Source organism: Boleophthalmus pectinirostris, unplaced genomic scaffold (genome assembly GCF_026225935.1).
Source record: "Boleophthalmus pectinirostris isolate CB_2022bp ecotype Guang Dong unplaced genomic scaffold, ASM2622593v1 HiC_scaffold_13, whole genome shotgun sequence".
Taxonomy (NCBI): Eukaryota; Metazoa; Chordata; class Actinopteri; order Gobiiformes; family Gobiidae; genus Boleophthalmus; species Boleophthalmus pectinirostris.
The window spans coordinates 17,461,206-17,487,551 of NW_026571036.1; the positions used below are offsets into that span (position 1 = coordinate 17,461,206).

Consider the following 26,346-nt stretch of genomic DNA (forward strand, 5'->3'; position numbering starts at 1 on the left):
AACGCTCTTAAATAAACTGTTATGGTGTAAAGGTGCTAGTGTTAATCTGATTTGATCCTTATTTCTGACAGAAAGCAAGTTTTATTGGAGTTTAACAGACGTTTTTTCACCCAGACGCCAGTGTCATGTGACCCGAAAGTAGTGGGCTGTGTGTCCGAATCCCTTTGTGAGTGAGTGCACTACATGGTCCGCTAAATAGTGTGGGCCTATGTAGTGAATGAGTAGACAGGTTGGTGCCACCTAGTGCCTCTGCTCAATTTCATCTCTCTCATTCTCTCTCATTCTCTCCAGCATCTAGGTCAGGAATCAAAATACACTAGACAGTTTGCAAAAGCCATGTGAGTTCGGGCACCAGCCAAACAGCAAAGAGCCATATATTCAGTGTTGTCAACAATTCCTGAGGTCAAGGATTTAAAGCCGGAATAAAGAGTATGTTTGGTGAATTTTATCAAGGGGAAAGATGTTATTGCCCTTCTTCCTACGGGGTTTGGGAAATGTTTAATATACCAGTTAGCCCCGTTAGTGGCACATTACATACCTCACGACCACATAGCGGCGATTGGTTAAATGATAAAAAGTACCTGCCTGCCATCAAACAAACGAATTCTAACACTGCGAGGTCAGACGATTTCTATGAAGTGAAACCAGCTGATGAATCAGGCTAGTGAATGAGTGGTTGATTGTTTATTGTTACTATAGTTAAGAATATAATTTGCATATTCTAAAACAAAACAGAAATATATTGCATAGATTCTGAAAATGTCTCTCCAGAAGCATAATCAAAACTTCAACCCAACTAGTAGGGGTGTAACTGTACACAAAAATCACGGTTCAGTGCATACCTTGGTTTTGAGGTCATAGTTCGGTTCATTTTTGGTACAGTGTGGGAACAAAATGCAAAACTATTTGCTTGTTGTTTATTTGTGTGTTTATTAAATCAACAATTAGTTTTAACATTATACAAACGGGTGGTTTGGAGGGATGTAGTCAAGGCATGGGGCAATTGTTGTCAAGGTGGTCGCCCTAAATATAAAGCACTGCAGGAAACACTGCCACCCCAATCATGGACAAGTTCTGTCATGAATATTAAAGAGCCAAGTCTTGCATGTAGCTGTACATGTAGTGGTGGAATGTAAACACACACAAATTGCGCAAAATCACTCACACACAGCCCTGCCCCGAACGGAACGTCCCGTACATGGCATGGCACGAATACATGTTCCGATACATCCCTACTAACTAGACATGCTAACTACTCTGAGATCTGTGAACTCTGCTGAACTCCATCCACTGTATTCATGATGACAAAGATCTTACAACACACTCCAGGTTCACCATATCATGTTCCAGGAAACTATAACCCCAATTACTGAAAGGACACAGCCACCTTGCACTGTCCCGTGTGCTTTTAAGTTTGCTGAGTGCAGGTCCATCTCTACATCTTTGTCACCCTTTTCAACTACAAAGTGTCAGATAGCAGGTACATTGCTCCCAACAACCACCCAGTCAGCATTATGCCTTCAAATCGGATGCCTATCTGACCCAGAACCCAAGGACAAGAGAGAGACGGATGACAGGTAGGGACGGATGGTGGGATAAAGAGATCAAGACAGAAAAATGAAAAGCATTGGAGAATATTTCACCTAGGATAAAGAGAAAGAAAAGGACTTGAGAAGAAAATTTCACGTAGCAAAGGTATGCCTCAAAATACTTTAAGTGTGTGTCAAGTGCATTCAGCTGAAAGAAAGGCAGTCTTGTGTTTTAGGGCAGACACAGTGATGAGTGCTATCCTTGAGAAAAAAGAAATTGCTATTTTTATGTCATAGCTATTTCCATTTATTGTGTTGTGTAATTACAAAATGGCCAACAAGCAGTAAAAGAATCGATGAGCTTTTAGTTTTAATTTTTAGTCTAAAAACCAAGACAAAATTAATGATAAAATATCCCGTTACCAGTTTAAGCTTTCCGGTTTTAAAGATGCACTGTGTAACTTTTTGTTCGCCTGCTTGTTTCTATGGATATGTCATTGCTCTGCCTGGAATGTTCCACAGTATGACATTAAACAGCTCTACCTTATATTTATTCAATCACAGGTGGTTTTCTCCTCATAAATACCTAGAAAAACAAACATTCTGACTGACTTTCCACAGGCCTGACGAGTAAGTGGTTTGGCTTCCATGAAGATAGAAAGGTTTAATACCACACTGTGAAACATTCCAGGCAAAGCAATAACATCTCCATGGAGAAAAGCATTTGACGGACGCTCCAACAGAAAAGTTACACTATGCACTAAGGGTGTAGCGATACACAAAAATCATGGTTCAGTACATAGCTCGGTTTTGAGATCATGGTTCATTTTCGGTACAGTATGGGAACAAAATGCAACCCCATTTGCTTGTTGTTTGGGTTGGGGTTCCGTGCCGGCGAGTGGTGAGAGTGAGGACTGGGGTGCGATGACCGTAGTTTTGCAAGGATTAACGTGGTTCAGAGGGACACAGTCAAGGTGGGGAACAATTGTTGTCAAGGCGGCCACCCTAACTATAAAGCGCTGCCGGAAACACTGCCACCCCCAGTCACTGACAAGTTCCTTCGTGAATATTAACGAGCTGAGCCTTCCGTATAGCTGCATATGTAGTGGCATGTAGAATGTAAACACACACAGCCCTGCACCGAAGTCCTGTACCAAAGCGGTTCGGCACAAATATATGTATTGTTACACCCCTACTGTGCACCTTTTAAGATTGATTTTTAACAAAAATGACGAGTGTGAATAACTGAAAAAGTGCAGTTGGCTAATACTAGCTATCTTGTCTTTATAGCTTGTTGTTATTGGGACATGTTTAACTGCACACGTGAGTTCTTTCAAACAGAGCAGTGCCTCCACTTAACTTATACAAAGAACACTTTCATGTTCTTTGTTATTGTGCAGCAGGGCCATTGTCTCAAGGTCCACACAATCAAACACTTGTAGTTAAGATTGCACAGTTAGGAGCAATGTCTCAACACTTCTTAGTCTAGCCTTGGTGCGCAGACAGCCTCCTACGTGGCATAAATAAACCCTGATTAGCCTTGCTGAATGTTTTTCATACTCCAATAACATGATTTTTTCGTTGTGCAGTGTGAGTTTCTTCCTATGCATGGTCGAATAAGCATTTTAATTTGCGTCTGAAAAGCAGCTCTCGCAGGCTCTGGGTTGGGGTTATTTTCGAAGGTCCTTGGCAAAAGCATCAGAGACAAATGAACAAATGAGCACAAGCCCTCTATGTGCTGTTGACACGGCAACTCCAAAACCCTCACAACACCTGTGCTGGATGAAGCCTTTCTAGTTCAACAGGCTATCACAGCCAGTCTGTACTATAATACCATAAAAATATAAACCATAAGAGCCTTTAAAGAACTTTTTTAGTAGATTTAATTTTCATCAATAATTTATTTTTAAATGAAGTGATTTAACTTTAAAAAAAACTGACTTAACATTGTCTTAGTCTTTTGTGTGTGTGTTAGAATAATTTGAATACGAGCTACATTATTGTAAATTTCAGCAACATTTTGTATCTGCACCTTAATTAGCCTTTATATAGCGTGAAAAAGACTTGATTCATAAAGAACAAATGGTTTTATTAAGAATGATTCAAGCATAGTATACTCCTGTCTCCTCAATTAAAGGTACACTGTGTAACTTTTCTGTTGGAGGGTTGCTAAATGCTTGTCTCCATGAAGATGTTATTGTTTTATTTGGAATGTCCCAGTGTGGCGTTAAACTTTTCATCTTGCATTCACACAATAACATGTTTTTTTATTGACCTAAAAACTTGCATTCACACTGTGAGTGAGCTCGCATCTCCACAGACCTGACATGTAACTTGCTGCTGTCTCTCTTAAAATAAATAAGAGACATGCCATACTGTGTAAACCTTTCAGGCAGTATCTCCTTGGAGAGAAGCAGTTTTTGTACCGTCCCCCAGACATGTTACACAGTGCATCGTTTAAGTAGTTATACTGTGTCAAACTAAGCCTGACTCATTCTTATCAAGCGTTGTGTGCTTTGTCAAGGCTATAAATAGAGTACTTATTATAATATTACTGGAATTTCATTTAAAGAAATGTGGTTGCTTAGATGTTATTGGACTGTCATACATTAATATTAGAATAAAAAGACTGAAGTGGATATTTAAAACATCAACTATTATTTTTAGCAAATCAACACTAGCAGAGTTGTTTTCTTCATATTATCTAAGAATACTGCTGACTAATGATGCCACAAACAGCAGCCCTGCCTCTGACAATACACTCTCCCTATAATTAAATTCATATTTTCCAGTTAATGACCCCCACACCAGCAAATGTACTTTATTTTCAAACTGTGTCCTAGTTTCTCTGTAGGGTTAATCATATCAAATGCACGTTAAGTTCATTTATTCAAACACAGACCAGTCTCTAAACCCAGGGGCTACAGCAGATGCCAGAGACAGTCGAGGTCAAAGAAGTATCTCTCGTTTTTACACAGCAGCTAGTCTTTTTTCTGCTAACAACATCATGTACTGGGTAACAATAACAATCTTTGCTTGCTTTATATTGACCTACTGGACTGTACTAGCATTGAATTAGCTCTGAATGCAATGAATCAATGGCTCTGGATGTACTGGTTATAGCATTTAAGTTAATTTCCTATAGCAATTATAGGTCTAGTCTTTTGTTTCCTGACTTTAATTGTCCTATTCATTTGAATCTGGTCTCTTTTGGTTTCAGTACAAGGCTAAATCGATTAAATGGTTGAATTTTGCCATATTCAAAAGACTAGACAATTTGCAAGACTTACATCTTTCCACACATTCAAGATTTCCAGATTCAAGCATGCAAATGTCAGTAGTTCTTTTTATAATAGCAAATATTTTATTCATAGCTGCCTTTCTTGACACTTAAGGGAACCTGTTCACCCAGCTTGGGCTTGATTTAACCATATACTTCATACGGTTTCATCATTTATACATCTCTCCCACTGTTTTCACATAAGGGTTGGGGATGACTAGGCAAATTTAAGCCAACAAAAGCTATTTCTGTCACAACATGGCTTAACATGGACTGGATTCATGTTTACTAAGGCACCAAACCTATTTGTATAGTCTTTTTACATGGTATGAAAATACTAAGTTTGATCAACTCAGTGTCAACATTGTTTGACAGTTAAATGCTCCCAAAAGTCCCATTCCCACCAATCCTATACTCGACTCAACTCTACTTAGTTTTACTTGGTTTCCATTTTCGTAGGGTCTGTACTGTGTGGATACAGCCCACAGCAAATCAATGTGCATGACACTCCATGGTGACCTGAGAACACCCCCAGTCGGCACACTGACCGATCAGTGACCTGAGCTTAGCCTCGAACCCTGAGCCAGCTGCAGTGTTTGGCAGTAACTGAATACCTGTACCGTATATATAGGTAGAACAAGACACAAGATTGGGTTCACGACAAGGAGACAAGACAAGATTTTGAAAGATTTGAACTGTCCAATCCATTTCTCAACTGGCTTAACTTTTTTTTTTTAAGTATTCAATTTAATACGTTTGTTGTCATTATAGAGTGGTGTTTTGCAACTACTGCTCTCAAGAAGGTGTAACTCTGTAGCATTTACATTTTTTGTCCAGTCCAAATGTACACACATGGAAAGAACATCTCACAAGATAATTTTCAAAATGAAAACAACTAAATGCAGGTATTCAATATTCTGTAACTAAATACATTCTGAAAGTATGTTCCCCATTACTGTCCAGCTGATATTAAAAAGTCCCTGATTCTGGCAAATCTAATAAACCAGTTAGAACCAAGTGCAGGGCTGGTGAACATGGCACTTAAGATGATGACTATAGAGACTGGCACATAAATCACACCAGTTAAAAAGTAAACAATAACACGCCGTTAACTTTTGCTGACCTAAAGACTGATTCAGATTTACAGCCTGCGATTTTCCACTGGCCCCACGTGTTTCCTCTTGGCCTCTGGGGACTTACAGACTCGTCTTGAAGCTCACCCTGTTTAACGCGCTGCCATAAATAAGCAATGCATAAACATACTTGACCAGACCGCACACTTTGTCATTTAGAGTGGTTTTCAATGCTGCAGCTGGACCGTGGCTTTGAGACCATGAAATTACATTGAACTCTAATGCCAAATGTAGGAAAGTTTAGTGGACTGAAGTTCCTTAGTCTAATACGTGGAGGGTTTGTACGTCTGATTTATTGTGACAAGCTGATAGTGATAAATACAACTTGTGCTGACTTTGTGGTTCTTTGAAGAGTTGTCCCGGTCTGAACTCAGTCTAGAGTTTTTTGAGATGTCATGGCTAGATGAAAACTATTAAGTATTTCCGATCTTTGGAAGTTATTCAAAAATAAATAACTCCTTTTTATGCGTCTTTTATACTACAGTGCCATTACTTGCTGTGTTTACTGACAAAGTGCCTTTTCTTTCTACTCCAAATTGCAAATCTATTAAACTGAGATTTTCAGGTTCAGAGACTGAGAGAAGACTAACTTTGTTGTTTACACGGGAAGTGGCAACACTTAATTTCTATGGAGATTTCACTTAGTCAAAGTAAAAATTGGAACACAACAAAATTAAACTTGCTCTGATTGAAGTTTTTTTTTTTTACAGTCTTAACTTTTTTCACCATTGAATTAATTCTTCGGTGAAGCAGTAATTAAAACAAAATAACCACTGCATAAAAGCTGTATCAACAAAGAAGGCACTCCAATCTGGGTAACTATCGGTCATCCACTTTCATCTTAAAGCCACCAATCGCGTATTTGAAGTGCAGATTTTAAGCTTTGGAAACAAATGGAGGGATACAATGCAATTTGGCGGTATGATTCCAGCTCTCACAGATGAATGCCGCCGTGGTGTTCTTGGGCAAGACACTTAACCCACCTTATCTTCGTTGTCTGCGTTCATTGGGGTATGAATGTGCGTGAATGGGTGAGTGGTTAGTTGATTTAAAGAGTTTTGACTGCCTTGAAGATGGAAATGCGCTATATACAAATGTGACCAATTTACCTTGTGTTTACAGCAGTATCCTCAAACCGTGTCGGAGATCAAGCACGCCAAATGCTAATCAAGAACTTCTCCCATAGATTGGACCAATCCACCTCAGGGCCGTATAAATTCTAATCTAGTGCCTCAGATCAGTACCTTCAGATTGAAAATTTCTTCCGGATGGCAGCTGAAATGCCTCAGTTGTACAAATACTTTTAAGAACATACAAATCAGGTTACACTACTACAAAATGTCAATATGTAACTCCACTTCACCTTAAAGGACACATATTAGGCTATTTTCTGATCTGTTATCATGTTTTTTTCCTCATCACAAGCATACTTGGAGTTGTTTTGTTTCATTTACACGTTACACTCTGTTCCACCTTGTGATGCCTTGTGGTAATACAGTATGTGCTCCAGTTTTTTTTTTAACTCCATAAACCTTCACTAGAATCATTTGGATAATTTAAGCACTTGAATTGCCAATATTTACTGAAAAAAAGAAAGAAAGAAAAAAAAAAAAGGTATAAGGTACCGCTTCATGGCATCACAAGGTGGAATGGAGCATTTTGATCTTTGGAGATGTAGACAGACTAATAATGCAGGATTACTAAAACACAAATGAAACAAAACACAACTTTTTAGGGAGCTAACTGCATTCTAATGATTAAAAGCTCACAATATTCACTTTTGCAATATAGGACCTTTTCAATTTCCTTATGCACTTCTAAACAATGATTTTCTTGTAACCCAGATATGTGCTGACGGTTTTCTCCATGTCTTCGAACAAGCAGCTGAGGGTGCATGTGACGGCATTTGCTTGTTTTGCACGGCAGTAAAAATGTTTGGGGTCGCGACTCTGGGTTTGGCCTGAGCCTGACATCCTCAAAACATTACTCAGATAACCCCTCCTATGACCTCGGCTAGTCCGGAGCTTTTAGTGCTATTTCCCCACCAACTCATCTCTACTGAAGACCCCTGGTATGCACAAACCATGCACCAAGACAGATGTTACAGTTGAAAAGTTCAGCAAATGTATCCAACTGTCTTAAAGCCTGCTATTATTTTGGGTGATGCACAAAAGATGATAGCCTTAGGAAGCAAGCCCCTGTTTTTTAACTTGTGAAATCAAACAGACACTAGCAGCTGTAGCCATCAAAGCACAAGTATTTTCCATTCATTCCAGTCTATTTTTTGTACAGTCGAAAGCTCTCAAGACTGTAACACCTGTAGCGGCAACATATATTTTGTTCTATAGGATTTGTGGTTGGTATAGTATATAATAAGGACACATACCTCTCAGTTTTATAATATGTTAAATCAGTGGCGTGCGGTCTGGACAGTCGAGGCAATAAGTGGTCGCCCAATAAAATCTAAAATCGTTGCGTATCAAAATGCATAATATAGTAGTTTCCCCATTTTATCTTCACTTTTGTCTTTTTGAAACATTCTTTTAGTCATGGTTTCCTTTACCACACTCTACCGGCCACGGAGCAGACTGCAGTAATGGCGGTTCTGAACTTTCCATTAACTTGGGTACGGAAAGTGCGCATGTGCAGCAAGAGACGACATCAACAGCGCTGACTTTTAGCACAATTGTCTAAAAATGAATCGACATGTTATTGTTTGTAATTTTGCGCTTGTAATAATGAGATTACAAGATACAGGCCATCATTTAATCAAACAGTGATCTAGTTTCAGGGCTAGTTTGTGTCAAATGGAGAACAGAGCAGTGGAGTTAGAACATGTGTGTGTTTATGAATGAGCAAAAGTAACAGCACTAATACACACGTGTGGAGGAACATGTGTCTGTTCTGGACCTGCTCCACTTCAGGGAAATACAGGACACTTATTCAGATGTGATTGTAAGGGCTTAATCTTAATTATTGGTGCATGTTTGAGTAATATTGTGATCTCTCACTGACACTATTCAAACTCTTTTGGTTATATGAGACCACATGTCTCCCCATGCTCCCACCACACAGACCGTCCGTGCTCAGCTTTCCCCTGGCAGAACAATGAGCATCAAACAGAACATGAACTAATTACATTTTTGAATACTTTAATACCTCAAATTTTAGGTAGAGCACATAATAATGATTATGGAAACAGATTTTGCACCCTTTATTAGCCTTTATTAAGTCACCTCTAAATAAGATTTCATTGTCAGATTTCTCCCATTACAAATAAGCTCTCTGTAATTTATCCACGACAGAGATTTTCTTTTATGAATTTAAAAAAAAATACTTTTTTTAGGGGTCAATTAATGGAGCATCTACATTAACAGATATTTATTTGACTTGGAGGAGGGGTGGGGCCAATGAGAGTACTGGTACAAATGAATTAAGTTACTGGAGATATTTGCCCGTATTTAACTATAATGTACAAACAAACTGTTCTGTTTATGTTTGTTACGTCCCCTTTGCTAGGGGAGAAAGGGAAGTAACAAGAAAACCAGGATGTTAAAGGTTTAACTAAAAATTGTGCATTTATTATTTACAGTGTAAGGGAAGACAAACAAAAAACAGGCAATTAAGGTGAAAAAATAAATAGGAGTTAAACAAAATAATCTAATAAACTAAAGAGCCCTAACTAGATACAAGGTACCAAATCTACTCAAGATGTACTGCGAACAAAAAACAAAGGTGTCTCACGAACTAAACGAGGCAATAGCCGGCAATATAACACAAAGAGACAACCCAACATCAAACAAAAGTGGCGAGCTGGCCGCAGTGATCCAGCCGCCTCGAGCAGGCGGAAGATGGTCCCTTTTCAATCCCCCGCTATCACAGGTGTCATCCGCGGATTGGTGGAAGCGCAGGGATGAACGGCCAATCGCTGACGCGCTGCGATGCCAGCCTCCGTCCCACGTCGGGTACTCCCGCGCATCCGGGTCCAGGGCTCGCGGACCGGGAGCATCATGCGCAGACAAAAGCAATTAAAGAAGAACGGGAGTACTTTAAACAAATATCACAGGGCCGGGGCCCGTAACAGTTGAAATCTCTCTCTTATTTATTTATTTATTATTTGTATTAATTAGCAAAGATTGTGTTAGTTACACTTAGAAATGACAATTCAGGGAATATCAGAAAATAGCACAAACAAACGATGAGCAAGAGATTTTACTAAAATATTTTGGGAACGCTTTAAAATAAGGTTCCTCAATAAAGTGTTTGTCATTTCTTTTACTGTTAATTAGCCATAAGCTAACAACAAAACAAATGTGAGCATTAATAAGCTGCTTTTCATACTATTACCAACAAACCAAGTGATTAATGGGTTGTATTCAAGCCCTTAATAAACATCTTTAATTTGATTATAACAGAAGACAGGTTCATAAATACATTTACAAATGCTTTATCACAATAACATTTATGAAGTGGTGCAGCAGTTCCCCAATCTAAAACGTGGACTACTTTTGTAACCATGAATAATCATAGTATGAAAATTGACCTTTTTCTCTGATATAGAGTTAGGCCTCAACAAACAAGCCTGCTAATAAGCCACACAGTGTACTTTTGTAACAACATATATGAAATGTAGATGGGGGATGAATTCAAACCGCATTCAGAGCATCGGAAATCGCGAAAGTCAAATAGTAAACAAGAATGGGCATACTTGTGACTGGTATCGAAAATTAAAACTCAGTGAGCACTAATTTTGAATGAAAACCCCAAGAAAAAATATTGAAATACATCAGAGTAGCACCACCTCAAACATCAATTTAAATGGGGCCAATGGGAATCCAAACTGTAAACTAGACTTAGACTTAGACAAACTTTATTGATCTACAGGGAAAATTACCGTATAGAGGCTTTGCACCATCACGTGACCCCTATAGCAACGGTACCTACGCCGCCATGACACCGGGCACACTATGCCATTGACTTCAGTAGCATCGGAGAAACATTGGCAGGTTTTGTTGTGTATTTGGTTGTTCTAGATGCTCTGAAAGGCATAAAACGATTAATTTCTTCACTGTTCCTCTGATAATTACTCATCAGGGAGCTCAAACAAGGGAATTATCGAAAAAAAGACATGGATTATGGCTAGCAAAAATAAACCGCGAAGAGACACTCGAAGTTTCATCAAGGTATTTGTTATTTAATGGTTTCATAGCTTATTTAATGAAAGAAGCGCATTTACTGAATTCAATTTTCATTAATTTATCCAGGAAACCCGCATTAGTTTATGATTCAACGAACCCACCCTCCTATGATCAACATGACGTACGAGTCGAAGAGTCTGTGAGCCGAACCTCGAAAGAATCGGCCATGAAAGATTCTCACGAACGTTAGAAAGATCCACTTCCAAAAAGCGATTAATTCTAGAAGACATAGTTGTGGATAAGCAAGGCCATAAAGAAAATATCGGTCCTATGAAGAGTGACATTTTTATATGTGCGTTGGAAGATACAGTTTCTACTGCCACTCACACTGCAAATGTTTTCTTTTTAAATTTTATTTCAGTAAATGTGCTTCTCTCATTCAATAAGCTATACTATATTAAATAGCAAATACCTCGATGAAAGCAGTGTGTCTTGACGGTACCATTGGAAATCTCTTTGCGATTTTTGTTCTCTAGCCATAATTCCCATCTTTTTTTCGATAATTCCCTTGTTTGAGCTCCCTGATGAGTAATTATCAGAGGAACAGTGAAGAAACGAATCATTTTATCCCTTTCAGAGTGTCTAGAACCAAATACACAACAAAACCTGCCAATGTTTCTCCGATGCTACTGAAGTCAATGGCATAGTGTGCCCGGTGTTATAGGGGTCACGTGACGGCGCAAAGCCTCTATACATCACAGTATATTATAATAACAAAGAGCAAAAATATAAATGGTAATAATAAATTCAAAATAACTAGCAAAAATAGCAAGAAACTGCTACCAAATAAGGCATAATTATAGAAATGTATGTGTACAAGTAAAAATAAGATATAGAAATAAACTATATGGACTCCTTAGCCTTGCACATTGTTTAAGTTAAAGTTTTTTGCATGGAAAACAAGGCAAACTTCCTTTCAGTTTCTATGTAACTTTTCTGCTGAAAGACCTGTCGCCTGCCAGTCACACAAAACTCCACAGTAACTGGCAGAAGTTGCAAGGTAAGCTGTTTAAAAAGTCTGAAAACATTTCCTAACAGTGTTTAAGTTTGTTAGCTGCGCAGCATCTTGCGGGCTGAGCTAATTGAGGAAGATTTATGGACTTGAATAACACAGAGGAGCACTTCCTGAATTTCCATCAGATGACATCATGCACTACAAGATTAGTTCAATATGACGGAAACGATGAAGGTATGTTTTTGATTAAGAAAATTGTATTATATACTTATGTTCTATATCAAAAATAACAGACGTAATCCAATGCCAAAACAAGCATAGAGATAACTCATTTTAATATGAAAACAGGCTCGTACAGCTCTGCTCAGAGACAGATACAGGACTACATTCATACCATACTCCATACAACTGTACAGCAACTCCCCCTTATGTAATAGATCAGTGTCTCCCAAACTTTTTTTTTCTGGGGGCCCATATTTTAGAAGTCACAAACCTTTGCAACCCAAGTCAATAGACATTATTCGTAAATCACAAAATAAAGGTGGATTTGACCATTATTGAACATTAATGAAGATATTTTATTGTTGACTGAGTGTTCGTGTCTCTCTGAACAATTAGTATTACTCAAGTTTTAAACAATGAAAAACAGTAATTGAAGCAGCAATAAAAGCATCCATAAGTTGCCTATTTGGACATTAAATGTAGCCCATTTCTTTTCCTTTTCAACATTCAAATGAACCGGCAATATTAGAACAACATAGTCAATACAATAGCAAAAACATGCATGTCAGGCTCTGCATTCAGTCTGCTTCTGTGCTTTGTTTTCATTTTTGAGAGTACAGAAAATCCCAACTCTCACATATATGTAGTAGTGAAAGAAATAAACATAGAAATACTCGCCCTACTGAGGACAGGATATTCAGACGAAATACTTATCCAGAATGACAATAAGGTCACAGATTCATGTATACAACTGTGTATTACAGTACATGCAGATCGTGACAAGGCGACCCAAAAAAAATCTCTTGTGACCCACCTGAGGGTCACGACCCAGTCTTTGAGAAACAATGCAATAGATAACCCTTTGTCACTATTTCATCTTCGCACTGTTTTCTCCTTACGACCTCTCGTATATAGCTGAGAGATATATTTAGGTTACTACATTTCTATAGTTTTATTTTTACTTGATATACATTTATGTAATTACGCCTTATTTAATACTGGTCTCTGGTTTCATTTATATTTTTGCTCTTTTTTGTAAAATATTGTGATGAGTGAGCTACTGCATCCAAATAATTCTCTTGAGGACCAATAAAGTTTGTCTAAGTTTAAATCTGAGTCTATGAAAAATAAACTGTCCTCCAGCTATCATAATGCAGAAAAGTCTCGCCAATATGACAGAACAATTGTCTTCCATATGCTGAAATGTGAATCCTTGTTTGACTGCAGAGGAAATGGGATGTCTCTGCTCCCAATTAACCTCCTCTGTGTGCGCCTGTGCTGTGGTCTGCTGCCTGCTGCCTCGCGCTGTGCTGTTTAAACCGTGGCTGCTTTGGTTATCCATCTGAAACAATGTGTGGTCTGTACAAGCTTGTTATTTGGCAACAAAATAAACACATCCAGATCATTTAGTTCAGCTCAAAAAAAGGACCTTGTTTCCACTGGCTGTGGTTCAGACACTGACTTTGGGGCCGCTACAAGTACATGGTTTTACTAATTGCGCGTTGGAATCATCTCTAGACTCATTATTTAGTTAGCCGAGGTCCCCAAGGAGTCTTTTGTCTTTGCTGGTAGGTCCATTCGCTTGTTCCAACACAGTGGAATTCCCAGACATCCGCACAAAAGCTACAAGTTTAGTTTGTCGCCACCAATTAATGCTTCTGGATATTTGCTGCAGTCGCTACAAGTCCCATGGCACCAGTCTGTTACATAAGCTCTCAATTTGGAATTGAATCTGAGAAAATGTTTTGAAAAGTCTTGTTTTGTTGCAATTCTATCTCTTGAAAATAAACATAAAAACATTCTGATAATTTTTAAACTTTGGTCACATTATGTAAACTTCAGTGGTGAACTGTGGACCTGGACCCTGGGCCTTCACTAGGAGCAATTACTGGCTATCATCATGACACGGCCCGGAGCTCAGAGCCTGCGGCCAGCCCGGCCTCCGCTGATGTGTTTTATGTAATAAATACACTAAAGTCATTCTCTTGAACGGGAAAACAAGGCACTTGCCGACCGCAGTGGACGCCCTGGAAGTATTTTTCTCTCATTTTGTCATGGCATCCATGACTCGTGTTGGGGGCGTCTGAATAAAAATACGAACGTGTCCAAATAGAGGCGTCCAGAGCGTTTTTTGACACTGTGGTCTTGCTTATATTTGCTATCACAGGGGTATTCATGAAGGCCCGGAAGATGTTGTGATATGATCCCGTCCATAACTCAATGAAATATGATTGGCAAAGACAACTGTCAAACTCAAACTCATACCCACATTGACTTGCACGGGCCTTACAGCCACTGAAGGCCCTGCAGGTGTTTCTTTAGTCCAGTGCCTGCAGGGGGAGTCACTGATTTACCCATCTATCATTGGAAGAACTCCTAAGATATTTTCCCAAATATAGGGAACAGTGTGGAAGACCACTACCTTAGAACTTATGCTAAACCAAAGTGCAACTGTCTGATAAGAAGTTGATAATGATGCTAATCGCCTTTTTCAGTCAGTGTTTTAGCTCATTTGCAAATGCTTGAATCCACATTGCAACAGCAGCCTTTGCACCATCTCCTGAAAAAGGAAAAGATCAGTTTTACTGAACAAGTTCACATCTTAAACACATTTGGTTGCCTGGCATATCCAGAATGGTATCACGGTATCCACAATGTTTTTGAGTCTTTTTCATTACTTTTCTTCCTCATAAGCAGCCACATTTGTTTTGATATGGACCATGTGTCCCTTGAGGATGATCGCTAATCCACCTGTCAATCACGTCCATCTGAACTCAGGCTGCAGTCCCCACTAAAGTATTGGAAAAATGTGTATTGTGGATCCCAGGCAACATATTTGGTAAAAATTATTCTCCTTGCAAACTAAGGGAAGGCCATATGGCTGCCTCTCTAATGCTTTTGTCTCTCCTCTGTGGTCAAAGAAAGGGAACAGTGAGAAATACCACTGTCTTAGAATTTATGCTAAACAAAAATGCAACTGTCTGAGAAGAAGTTGATGAAGGAAAAAGTGGTTAGTAGCAGTGGCTCTCATAATTGGTTGGTTGGAGGTTCGAGGGGCTCTATTCACGTTACATTTGGAAAGATGCGATTACAACTTCCGGCGGGCTCTGTTCACGGTTGTAAGTCTGACAAAATCTAGAAAAAAATTAGCTTCATCTCCATGTCATTGTAGAATTCCATTATGTTCGGCTAATCTACAATTACAACCATCGGTAGGCGAGCCCAGCGTCGGTAACTACACCGGAAGTTGTAGTTGCATTTCTCTGGACGTCTTCCTGGTTTGTGACATAAGCGTGAATAGAGCCTATTCCAGCACAGTATGTTCTCTGCTGGTGTTCTTGAGCAACACATTTCATCCACCATACCAAGTTGTAGTCAGAGAGACTGTTGGCACAGATTGGCAACACCATCATATGTCAAGTAACTGAACAATGCAATATTAAGTGACTTGGAGTGTAATAAAAATATGCTACGATAAATAAACCAAGGTCCAAGATAAATGCAATTTAATATTACTAGAAGTCACTATGCCAAACATAACTGTATACTGTGTACCTGTGTACTTCTATGACTAATTGTGTCACCTACTAACACTGGAGCGTGCAGACAGCATACTAGGTCAGGCAGCAGTGCCAATGTTTCCGTGGCGACTGTAGCTGTCAGGCCTGGTCCCCTCTCCTGTCCTACAGCAGAGCCCCAGCGAAGGTATTGTTGCATCAGTTACATAATGTCCCGTCTCTCTCATAAATGATGCATGCGGTCGATTGTGCGTGTCTGTGTGACTCTTGTATGCATGCACGCTCCGTTGTCTCCCACCATTTGTTGTCCCTTGGGTGCTGCTCCTGGTTTATTTACTCTCGCGCCCAAACTGTGACTACATGGCAACTGTAACTGGCATTTTATTAAGTGAGCCTCGCTGGGTTCTCGTGCACACCACTGCGCAGTCATCAGCTCTCTGTGTGCTCCTGATGCAGATGGGTAAATCAAACAGATACAGACTCTGGCTGAGGCAGTACAGTACCAAATGTAATGACTGTGGTCTTCTTGTTCATCATTTAGTTTACTCATGAAAGGAGGGGAAGTATCACATTATCTACTTACTCAAAGAAATGTGAGCCTCTGGAGTAGAAAGCATTTTATTCGAATAGAACAAAATTAATTTGAACTATATACAGTGCAATGGGTGGAGCTATTGCAAGTGACAATTTCAACATGTGAAGACAAACAAAAAAAATATTATTATGGCCACACCCCTAACAATCCAAAGGTTGGCCATCTTGCATTGAAAATTCTGAAATGCAGAGTCAGTCAGCCTCAGAAACTGATTTTAAACTGATGCTACACGAAAACTAAAAATGCCACAAACTTCAAATTTTAGACAAAGTAAAATCTTTCTAGGGCACATATAAAAGTGTTCTCCATTATGCCCCTGTTTTAGTTTTCTGGAAGATATCTCCACTTTAGAGTCAATTTTCATAAGATATGTGAAATTCAAGTTTTTAAACTACCATGAAGTGGTTAAAATCCTGATCCTTTTATGTGAGATTGTTTTATTAGAGCGGGGTTTGATCTCACAGTTCATGGACTCGTCAATAGCCTCCTTCATCTTACAAACATGTTTTTCCTGTTCTCCATTTGCTGGTTTTTCTTAATGTTGGCCAATGCCATCTCCAGTTGTGAGTTTTTGTACATCAAAGCTGTATTTGTTGCCTCTTTTTTGCAGTTTTGAAATTGTAATGTTAGATTATTACTACATTATTTACATATTTGATACAGTTTGAAAGGTAATTGTCTCTTGTTTGATGAATAAGGAACAAAGCTAGAAATCTAAGTGAACTTAAAAACTTAAAAAATCACTCACAACTGCTCTGTAGATTTTGAATATAGTACTTTATATTTAAGTGTTTATCCACTGAAGCTGTGCTCCAGATTGTGTTGCGTGTATAACTCTAAATATAGACATATGAGCAAGAGTGTGTGTGTGGCCCGTCCTTGCTCTGGAGTGTATCCTGCCTCACTCAGCACTTTGCTATCTCCTCTGTATACAGCCACTGTCCAACTCTCTGTTTATGGTGACATCCTGGAATGCACAAGAGCCCAGTTAACTCATACTAAGGCCATACTTACGCTGGGCCTGTCACAACTCCTCACCCTACTCAAATATATCTACTGGAGCCTTCTGATGCCAAATATAGCACACATTTGTCCATTTTGGAAAACAGACATTTGCTCCAGTGTATCTAAAATAAGAAGCTATAAATTAAAGCAGAATTCTTGTCCTCATGGAGACCACAAAGGACAAACGAAGTGGTATAATACTGAGTACAGTGAAATCATTTGGGAACATTTGAAGTGGCTCTTAAAGTGTGTGTTTACCAGTGGGATATTTTGCATTTCTGGTTGATTGTCCTGATTTTCTGGACTCCCAACTGTATTTTGGAAGGTCTTTTGGTTTGTTTACTCCAATCAGCAATGTGCAAAGCTCTATTGAATTTGTTATTAGTTGCTGTTCTTACTACCACTCCTCTGAAGCTCCTCTGTGTTTTGAAAGTGCTCAACGTGCTGTTTTTTTTTAACTCAGTTCCAAGTGCTTGAATCTGCAGTGCTACAGCAGTCTTTGCGCCATGTCCTGGAAAAAGAAATTAAAACTACGTGACCCCTACTTAGTGATCTAATAATAGTGTGGACATTCAGATACAGCCTTTGCATTTTTTTTTTTAATACAGACAGATACCGGTCGGATCACCATTCCCTCTCTAGGCATGAACCAGAACCAAAAACAAAAAAGGGCACATGTGAAACGAAGGAGTTAATCCACAATGCTTTTCAGTCTTTTTATAATTTATTTTTTCCTCATAAGCAGCTATATATATTTTTTTTTTATACTGACCATGTGTGTCTGTGATTGGCTAATCCACCTGTTAGTCACGACCCCATCTGAACTGGGGGTGTTGACCAGATTCACATCTTTGTAAAGTATTAGAGAAGTGTGTATTGTGGATCGCATGTTTGGTAAAAAATAATAATTCTCACGCAAACTAATGGAAGGCCACATGACCACCTCTCTAATGCTTTTGTCTCTCCTCCTCTGTGTTGTTTAGTGAAATGATTTAGCCCTCCTGTCCCACACACACAAAAGCGAAGTGTGTCAGCTGAGCCAGTGTGAGCGACTACAGCTGTAACCCAGTGATAAGACTTCACGATACCCAAGGCTGCCTGCTAGCTTTTCATTTTTAGCTCCAACTACAATCCCTCCGCTACTGCACGGACCGCCTCTCTCCTGCTCCTGTCTGCTTCTCCCAGTATTTTATGGGCTCACCTAAAGACTGACAATATCTGCCCAGGTTTATGGTAAGACATCTGGAACAGAGATGGGAGATGCAGAGGAGGGAGGTGGCTATTTCCTGGTAAAATGTCCTTTGTGGAAGGCCGAGATGCATTTCCAGAGCTTTGACAGTGATCTATGTGTCGGCCTTGGCAATATAGTTTTTCCTCCCCCTGTCTTTTAATCTCTGATAGACCATAGAGATAGAGAAGTCTAAGGCTGGTCGAGTGATGAGAAGACCCCCCAGTTGTGCTTTATCAAGGACGTTTTCCAGGAGGTGCTGTATATCACAGGATCAGACTGTCACACTGCAGGAGGAGGAAGAGGAAAATACTGCAATGGGACAACAGTCATAGTGTATGTGATGGGAAATATTCATGGGAACTCTATAGGCTCTCTAAATGCTTGTTCAGAATCTACAGATAAGGTTTCTTAAACATTTTAAATGATTATGACAATATATTATAGCAACAGATTTTCAGTTTTTTTTTTTTTAACCAGTTTAATGTCCTTCTATTTCATCCCTTCTGACCTCTAGCGTAATCCTCAAGTGATCATCCAAGATTCATAGAACTCCATTTACAAGTAACTTTTATTATACCAGGTACTACTCCTGAAAAAATGAGGGGTTACACAAACTGTTGATATACAATTTATATCCAGCAAACATAAAATAAATGTGTTTTACAAAAGCAATATGCTACCTTTACTTTTTGTTAGTTGTATATTATTAATTCTATTTATCACCCATATTTGTGCAACTGGCAGTTGTAAACGATGAACAGAATATGCTCTTCAGCTAATTTGTCACATGAATTATTTTCTAGTTGTAGAACTTCTTTCCCTGTTTTCACTGAATTCTTCTATGAACATTGTTCTATGAATATGAAGCATGTTTGATTGTGCCCCTGTCCTAGAGGTATAATTAGAGCTGAAATCCAAATGTGCTGAATCCATTAGCGTCCCATCACAGACTTATATTTATCCATAACCTGTGTGTGTCTCCGTGTGTGTGTGTGTGTGTCTGTGCCTCTGTGTGTACCTCTGTTTGTGTGTGTGTGTGTGTGTGTGTGTGCGCGCGCGTATGTGTGCGTATGTGTGTGCCTCTGTGTGTACCTGTGCCAACTGCTCCAAAAGGTGACTTTGATGTGTGTTTGAAGATATTCTCATGCAGATGAAGCACCTGCAGAGTGTGGGCTGATCACAAATGTCAGATTGTTCTGAATGAGACAAAACAAGAGGATGCGCTGTTGATGTTTCTGCTTCTATTTGAGATAAACACATGATCATGTGTATGCATGTGGCAAACAGAATCTGACAAAGAACAGCAGTGCGTGGCACGAGGGACCTGGGACTCTTCAAAAGTCTCAAAGTACCATTCACAAATTATGTTTTTATTATCAAACAACCTTGACCTTGTAATGGTTTTTAATCACAAGATTTCCACAAAATCATATATTCTCTTGTGATGCATTTGTTTTTGTAGTGCTGTTTTGGACACACAAAGTTGATTTAAAACTGTGTGCATTATTCATTGACTCATGCTACTTTTTTGAAACAAAAGATGAAAAATAGCTCCAGCTCCTCCGAGAACCACCAATCACTTGCACACACCACATTCAGCCAAGCAGGTAAGGTGGATGATGTGTCTTGCCCAAGGACACAACGATATCTCTATGCATTGGTTGGAGATGGGTTTGAACCATCAACTAAGTCACTACACCGTATATGTTCACGCTGTAAATCAGACCATCTGGCATGTCAGGTTGTGGAAATGACTCAAGGAGCCAACAAGGACCAAGCTATAGAGGTGTCCTTGGAATGGCAGTTAATGGAAAATCAGCCTTCAAGGTCAACATATTGATGTAGAAAGTCTCTTGCTACTTTCATGTACTTTCTGACATATCTGGCATGTTGGCTTAACTGCATTTATTCATCTACCACTTTTAAAGTGCCCTGTTTTCTGATCTGTGGTATAATGTTGTTTCCTCGTCACAAACATACCTAGAGTCATGTTTTGTTTCAGTCACACACTCTGAATATGTTTAACACACTAACCCTGCTTATTTTTACATGCTCCACTGAGTTTTTAGACTCTATACACCTTCACCAGCATCATTTCGAAAATTACAGCCCTGGAATTGCCAATCTCCATTGAACAAAAGGTAAAAAGTGTCTGTTCACTTAAAAACTACTGCTTCATGACATCACAAGGTGGAACAGAGCATTTTGAGCTTTAGAGATGTAGATGGACTATTAATATTATTCAAACAAAACACAACTCCTGTATGTTTTGATGAGGAAACAACATTGTGACATGGTTTAAATTTTGCTTAATACAGGCCCTTTAAGCACAGCATCCACAAAACCCCATATTAGTGATAAAATGTCCAGTTGCATGTACCTCCCACTTGACACATTGTGGGTCTGCATTTTGCATCGGGCTGTCTTTACAAAACACACCCCCACATGCTTTACACACCACATATCTCACACTTCCTGTCTCCATCTCACGCCTTAATGTTTCTGCAATTACTGCCAATTACCGTTCTCTGCCGCGCCGGGTTGGGGAAAGATTAACACTCAAAACCCAAAGTCGTCAGCGCGTGTTTATTGAACGCAGCATCTCCTCTGTCCCGACTCTGCTCCCATATTGATTTTCAAAAGGCGATGCCGCTGATCCATGAACGCAACACGGTGGCATATATTAAAGCCATTTGAGCCTATTAGACTGATGTATGTCTTGGCACCTAGTTGCGGCGTGCTTGCTTGGTTGGTCCGTCGTCATTTTTCAGAGTAATTAGAAAAACATCACCGATCCAACAAGAGCGCAGGCCTCAGTGGCACTAGTCGACGCCAACAGAGTGCAGTGAGGAGTGAGTTATGATCGAAATTAACGTACTTTAATACCTCGTGCCATTCATCTTCATTTAAAAGCAATATGTGTCTTATTTAAAAGTCAAATTGTAGAAGACGTACACGACTATATTAACAGAAAGAAGTCTGCTGTGTTAAGTGCTTTTGGAAGTTCATAAACACCTGTTATGAGGTATGCAAACAGCCAGTCACCATTATTCAGTCTTTCATGTATTCACTTGCTAACTCAGGATGGGAGCTTTTCCTAATCACTTTGGGCATTCCACAGGGCATATTAAAGAGACAATTTTACTATATTTTCTGATGTTTTCTGATATGTTCTGTCTTATAATGTTGTTTCCTCATCAAAAACATACCTGAAGTTGTGTTTTGTTACATTCACGTTGAATGTATTATTAGTCTGTTTACATCTCCGAAGCTCAAAATGCTTTGTTCCACCTTGTGATGTCATGAAGCTGTAGTTTTGAAGTTAATAGCTTCTTTTACCTTTTTAATTTGGTAGAGATTGACAATTCCAGGGCTGAAATTGATTCTAGTGAAGGTTGCAATGAATTGAATTTTGATTGCCATTTCAATTTGTGTGTCAAAGTATCTCCAAATCAAGTTGAAACGATTTACGTGCCGGTGAAAGTTAGGACCGGGGCGCGGCGACCGTAGTTTTGCAAGGATTCATGTGGTGCCCCTGCAAGAACTTGGTGCCCTACACGCTGTGCCTAATGTGCATAATGAGTATGAGCTATGGTACTGATTATTAACTAAAGAATAATCATTTGAATAATTGTGAGTTCAATATTGACCAGAATAATCGTGATAATGATTTTTTTCCCATAATTGAGCAGCCCTAGTGAAGGTGTATAGAGTAAGAACTTTTCCTGTATTACCACATGACATCACAAGGTGGAACTGAGTGGAACTGTTTTCTATTTGAGAGAAGAACACAGCCTAAATATGCAGCATTTCTGTGTTAAACATCTGTGATGAAATAAGACTCAACTCCAGGTATGTTTGTGATGAGGAAACAACCTTGTAACATAGATCAGAAAATAGTGTAATATGACGCCCTTTAAAACCACTAATCCCCTATAATAACTGCTGCTTATACAGCCTGTAGGTGTCACTCTTGTCTGGGCTCTCTCTCTCTCAGGTTAGCTCTAGCCTCACATCACCAGGGGCTTAAGCAGTGCAGTCAGGCTTAGGGGCCCTATATGCCGCAGTAGGGCCTTGAACTGTATGCACTCACACACATTCTATTTTTCCCCTCAACGCTTCTATGAACATGATCATTGGTGCCCCTTAAATCCTCCCCAACAGAGTCACACTTAGATAAGCAGCAAGCTGGTGTGTGCCGGCCCAAGTGTGTGTGTGTATGTGTATATTGTAGGATAACATATATGCTTACCAGCGGACTACCTGTCTCTTCCAGCTCCAAAGCCTGTTAATGCAAATGCAACATGACAAGCTCCCGCCATCAAATCAAAGCTACATTTTTACACACGGTGTGACTGTGGTGAATTCTGTGTTCAAAATTGGTTTCACTTTCAAAACAAAGCATGTGATGAGGTAATTCGTGTGCACAAAACCAGGAAAGATGGACTAGACCCACACAAACCTAGGACTATGACAGGACCAAACCGAGTCTACATCAGGACTAAATCAACAAAATAGAAAATGTGAGTGGTCAATTTTGAGTTTGTGTTTGGAGGGCTCTTCACTATTATCACCGTCCTTATACAGTCTTTGTTGATACTTTGTCCTGCAGTGTTGTGAACTTTCAAATCCCAAAACTCTACTAACATTTGCCATTCTTCAGCAGATCTTTGGACCCTTTGAACCAACCTCCTGACGGTCCTTTCTCAAGTTGCCCGATTCCAAAAAGAAAACTGGTAAGTCGTGTCCTGACAATCTCCTGTTTAAAGTAACCCGGGTTCACCAAGCCAAAAACTTCAAATCTCAAAATACTGTGAAGAAAGGCAGCTTGAAAATGTACGATTTGCAGTGAGTGTGTAGAGCGGCGAGCAGCAGGTGCGAGCAGAGTCTGGACTGTTTTATCTGGCAACAAATTAAATCATAACCTGTGCTCTGGTTTAATGGAGAGACTGTTCTGCTTTATCAGGTTACCGCAGAGCTCAGTATCTGCTTCTGTTTCGATGTCTGGAAAAAACATCCTTTCAGAATATAATGAGACAGGATTTAAGTATGTATTATAATAAAAAAAAAAAAAAAAGACTGAAGAGGTTAGATTGGAAAAAGTCATTGCTGGCTTAAAGGTCCTATGTTACGCAAAACTGATTCTTGTGAGCTTTAAAGGGACAGTCCAGAATTTTGGACATAGTGTTGGAGACGCATGGAGACACTTTTCCACTATTTCATCCAGTCCTTGTATTTGCAGTGGTCGCTGGTGCTAGGCTAGTGCATGTCAATGGCCATAGTTAGCCTGAAGCAAATCTGTTATTACACCAGACTGTTGTTGTAAATGTCTGTGTCGATAGAATTATTTTAGAAGTAAAACCAATCTTGCATTTGAAGGATTTATGTCTGAACAGCAGTACTGAGCTGTAATTCCTGATAGAAAGTTTGGCAGCGGCGGACTGATATCACCTAGCACCTATCTTACCGCCAAAGTAAAATTCCACTGCTGCTGAGAAAATAGTCCCTCAATATGCGACAATTCATGCGATGCAAGGTTATTTTTATTTCAAACATTATTCTATCAACACAGACATTTACATCGACAGTCTGGGTAATAATAGATTTGCTTCGGGTGTTTTGTGGAGTGGGTAAGACTGGTTTTTAATGGCTGGTTAACTATGGCCATTGACATGCACTAGCCTAGCACAAGCGACCTCTGCAAATACAAGGACTGGATGGAATATTTTAAAAAGTGTCTCCACACGTCTCTGGCTCACTAGGAAATGAGGTCCTATGTCCACAATTACCGACCGTCCTTCAAACATTCCATTTTGAGATGGAAAAAAGGATGGCAGAGGCACTCCGATGCGGTGTATTTATTAATAGTCACACCAGTTTAGTTGTGCCAATGTGTTTCGACTACTTAGTTTTTGGTATGATGAGCACCTGTATGTGTAAGTTTTTGATCCAGTGCAGCAGCAATATTGTCATTTTTATTCCATTTTGAGATGTTATGTAGTGGAAGTTTTCAAATGAACAGGTTCCTTTTAGCTTTTGTGTAGAGTGAGGCAAATCCAGGTCTGAAAGCATCCAAATGATTCTAGTGAAGGTGTATGGAGTTTAAAAACACAGTGGAGCACTTCCTGTATTGCCACATGACATCACAAAGTAGAGTCTTTTTTGTTTGAGAGAACTCAACCTAAATATGCAGGATACCAAAAATTTATGGTGAATCAAAAATATGTGATTTCTTAGTCATTTAGTTTTGGTTTTGACTTTTTTGACCCCAGAAAATAAGTTTATCTTTTATTTTCTGTTTTGGAATACAGGAGGGTCCACAGAGTGCAGTAGACCCCTCACTACTCGAGTATTCTCATAGGATTCAGAACAAAATATATGACTTGTTTCACATCAGATTTATAGAGTGTTTAGTGCTTTGTTTGTTGTTTTGGAAGAAATCGGTGCAGTTTCTCAGTCCTCAGTGTTTTTAGTTTTGTTTTGTGTTTTTCTCGTGAGCCACCATGTTTGTTTTGACACAAACGAAGCGTGCATTTCTCTGATTTGTTAATCTGCCTCTCCAGACCATAACATCTTTGTCATAAAAATGTGTGGTCTTTGCTGACCACTAAACCATAACATGCCAAGAGAAAAGTACGCTTTATAAATGAAGGCAAAAATACCTGTAAACCAGAAAATCCCTGTTAAGCCTTTGTGGGAAAAAAAGTATTACATAAATTCAATATATTTTCCAGGTTTGTTCTCAGATTTGACACTTTATTCGAGTTGTGAATGTGAAATCTGAAGTGTCAGCCCTTAATGATGATTTTAACCTTTTTACCATTCACCTGTAGTGTCTGTGGGCATTTCTCCACATGTTGCTGTTTGTGTTAAAAGTGACTGGGATGGGGGATGTTAATCATTGGTAATTGAAGATCCCGCTGAGACTAAATGAGCGTTAATCTGACATCTGAGTGCGTACCATTAGCACCAAGGGCTCAGGTTTTTGAATGGCACAGTTATCTTAGCCTCATGCTACGATATGAGCTGGATTTATACAATTTATGTCTTCAAATGTCAGCCAAAATCTTTTACCATGTTTAAAGGGCCTATATTAAGTAAAATTGACTCTTGTGAGTAGGGGTGTGCAAAATATTGACATTGTATCGTTTAATGTGATAATACAGTCTTGATATCATGAGTATTTTTTGGTATATTTTACCAAATTATTTTGTTACAGCGCTACAGTTTTGTTGCTTGTTCAGAGGAATGAAACTTGTTTATGCAACGCATTTGACATATGCACTGTTTTGATGATTAAAATGTGTGTGTTTCAGATTAACTTTTTGCAATATGTGGTTTAACAAAGATTTTAGTAACACAACTATGATTTAGAATTTTTTTTTTATTGAACCGTATCGAATCTAAAGAACACTGTATCGAGATATGTATCGCACTGTGGCCTATGTATCGAGATGTGTATTGTAACAGCAACTTCTTAATGGTACCCAGTCTTACACAAGAGCTTTAAACCATGTTATACATGTTATAATCTTGTTACCTCATTAAAAAACTACCTGGAGTTGTGTTTTGTTTCATTCATACGTGTTTGAGTAATTCTTTATTATTGCCCACATCTTCAAAGCTCAGAATGACCTTGTGACGCCATGAAGCTGCAGTTGTCAAGTTAACAGGTACCTT

At 39.1% G+C, this 26,346-nt stretch overlaps 1 long non-coding RNA gene across 1 annotated transcript in view; it reads left to right on the forward strand.

The window, feature by feature from the left end:
• Window positions 1–26,346, forward strand: part of LOC129407710 (uncharacterized) — a 69,909-nt gene that overhangs the window by 20,377 nt on the left and 23,186 nt on the right. Inside the window, exon 3 of the long non-coding RNA XR_008631685.1 lies at window positions 23,330–23,402. This is a non-coding gene — a long non-coding RNA (uncharacterized LOC129407710). The remainder of the gene's footprint in view (window positions 1–23,329; window positions 23,403–26,346) is intronic.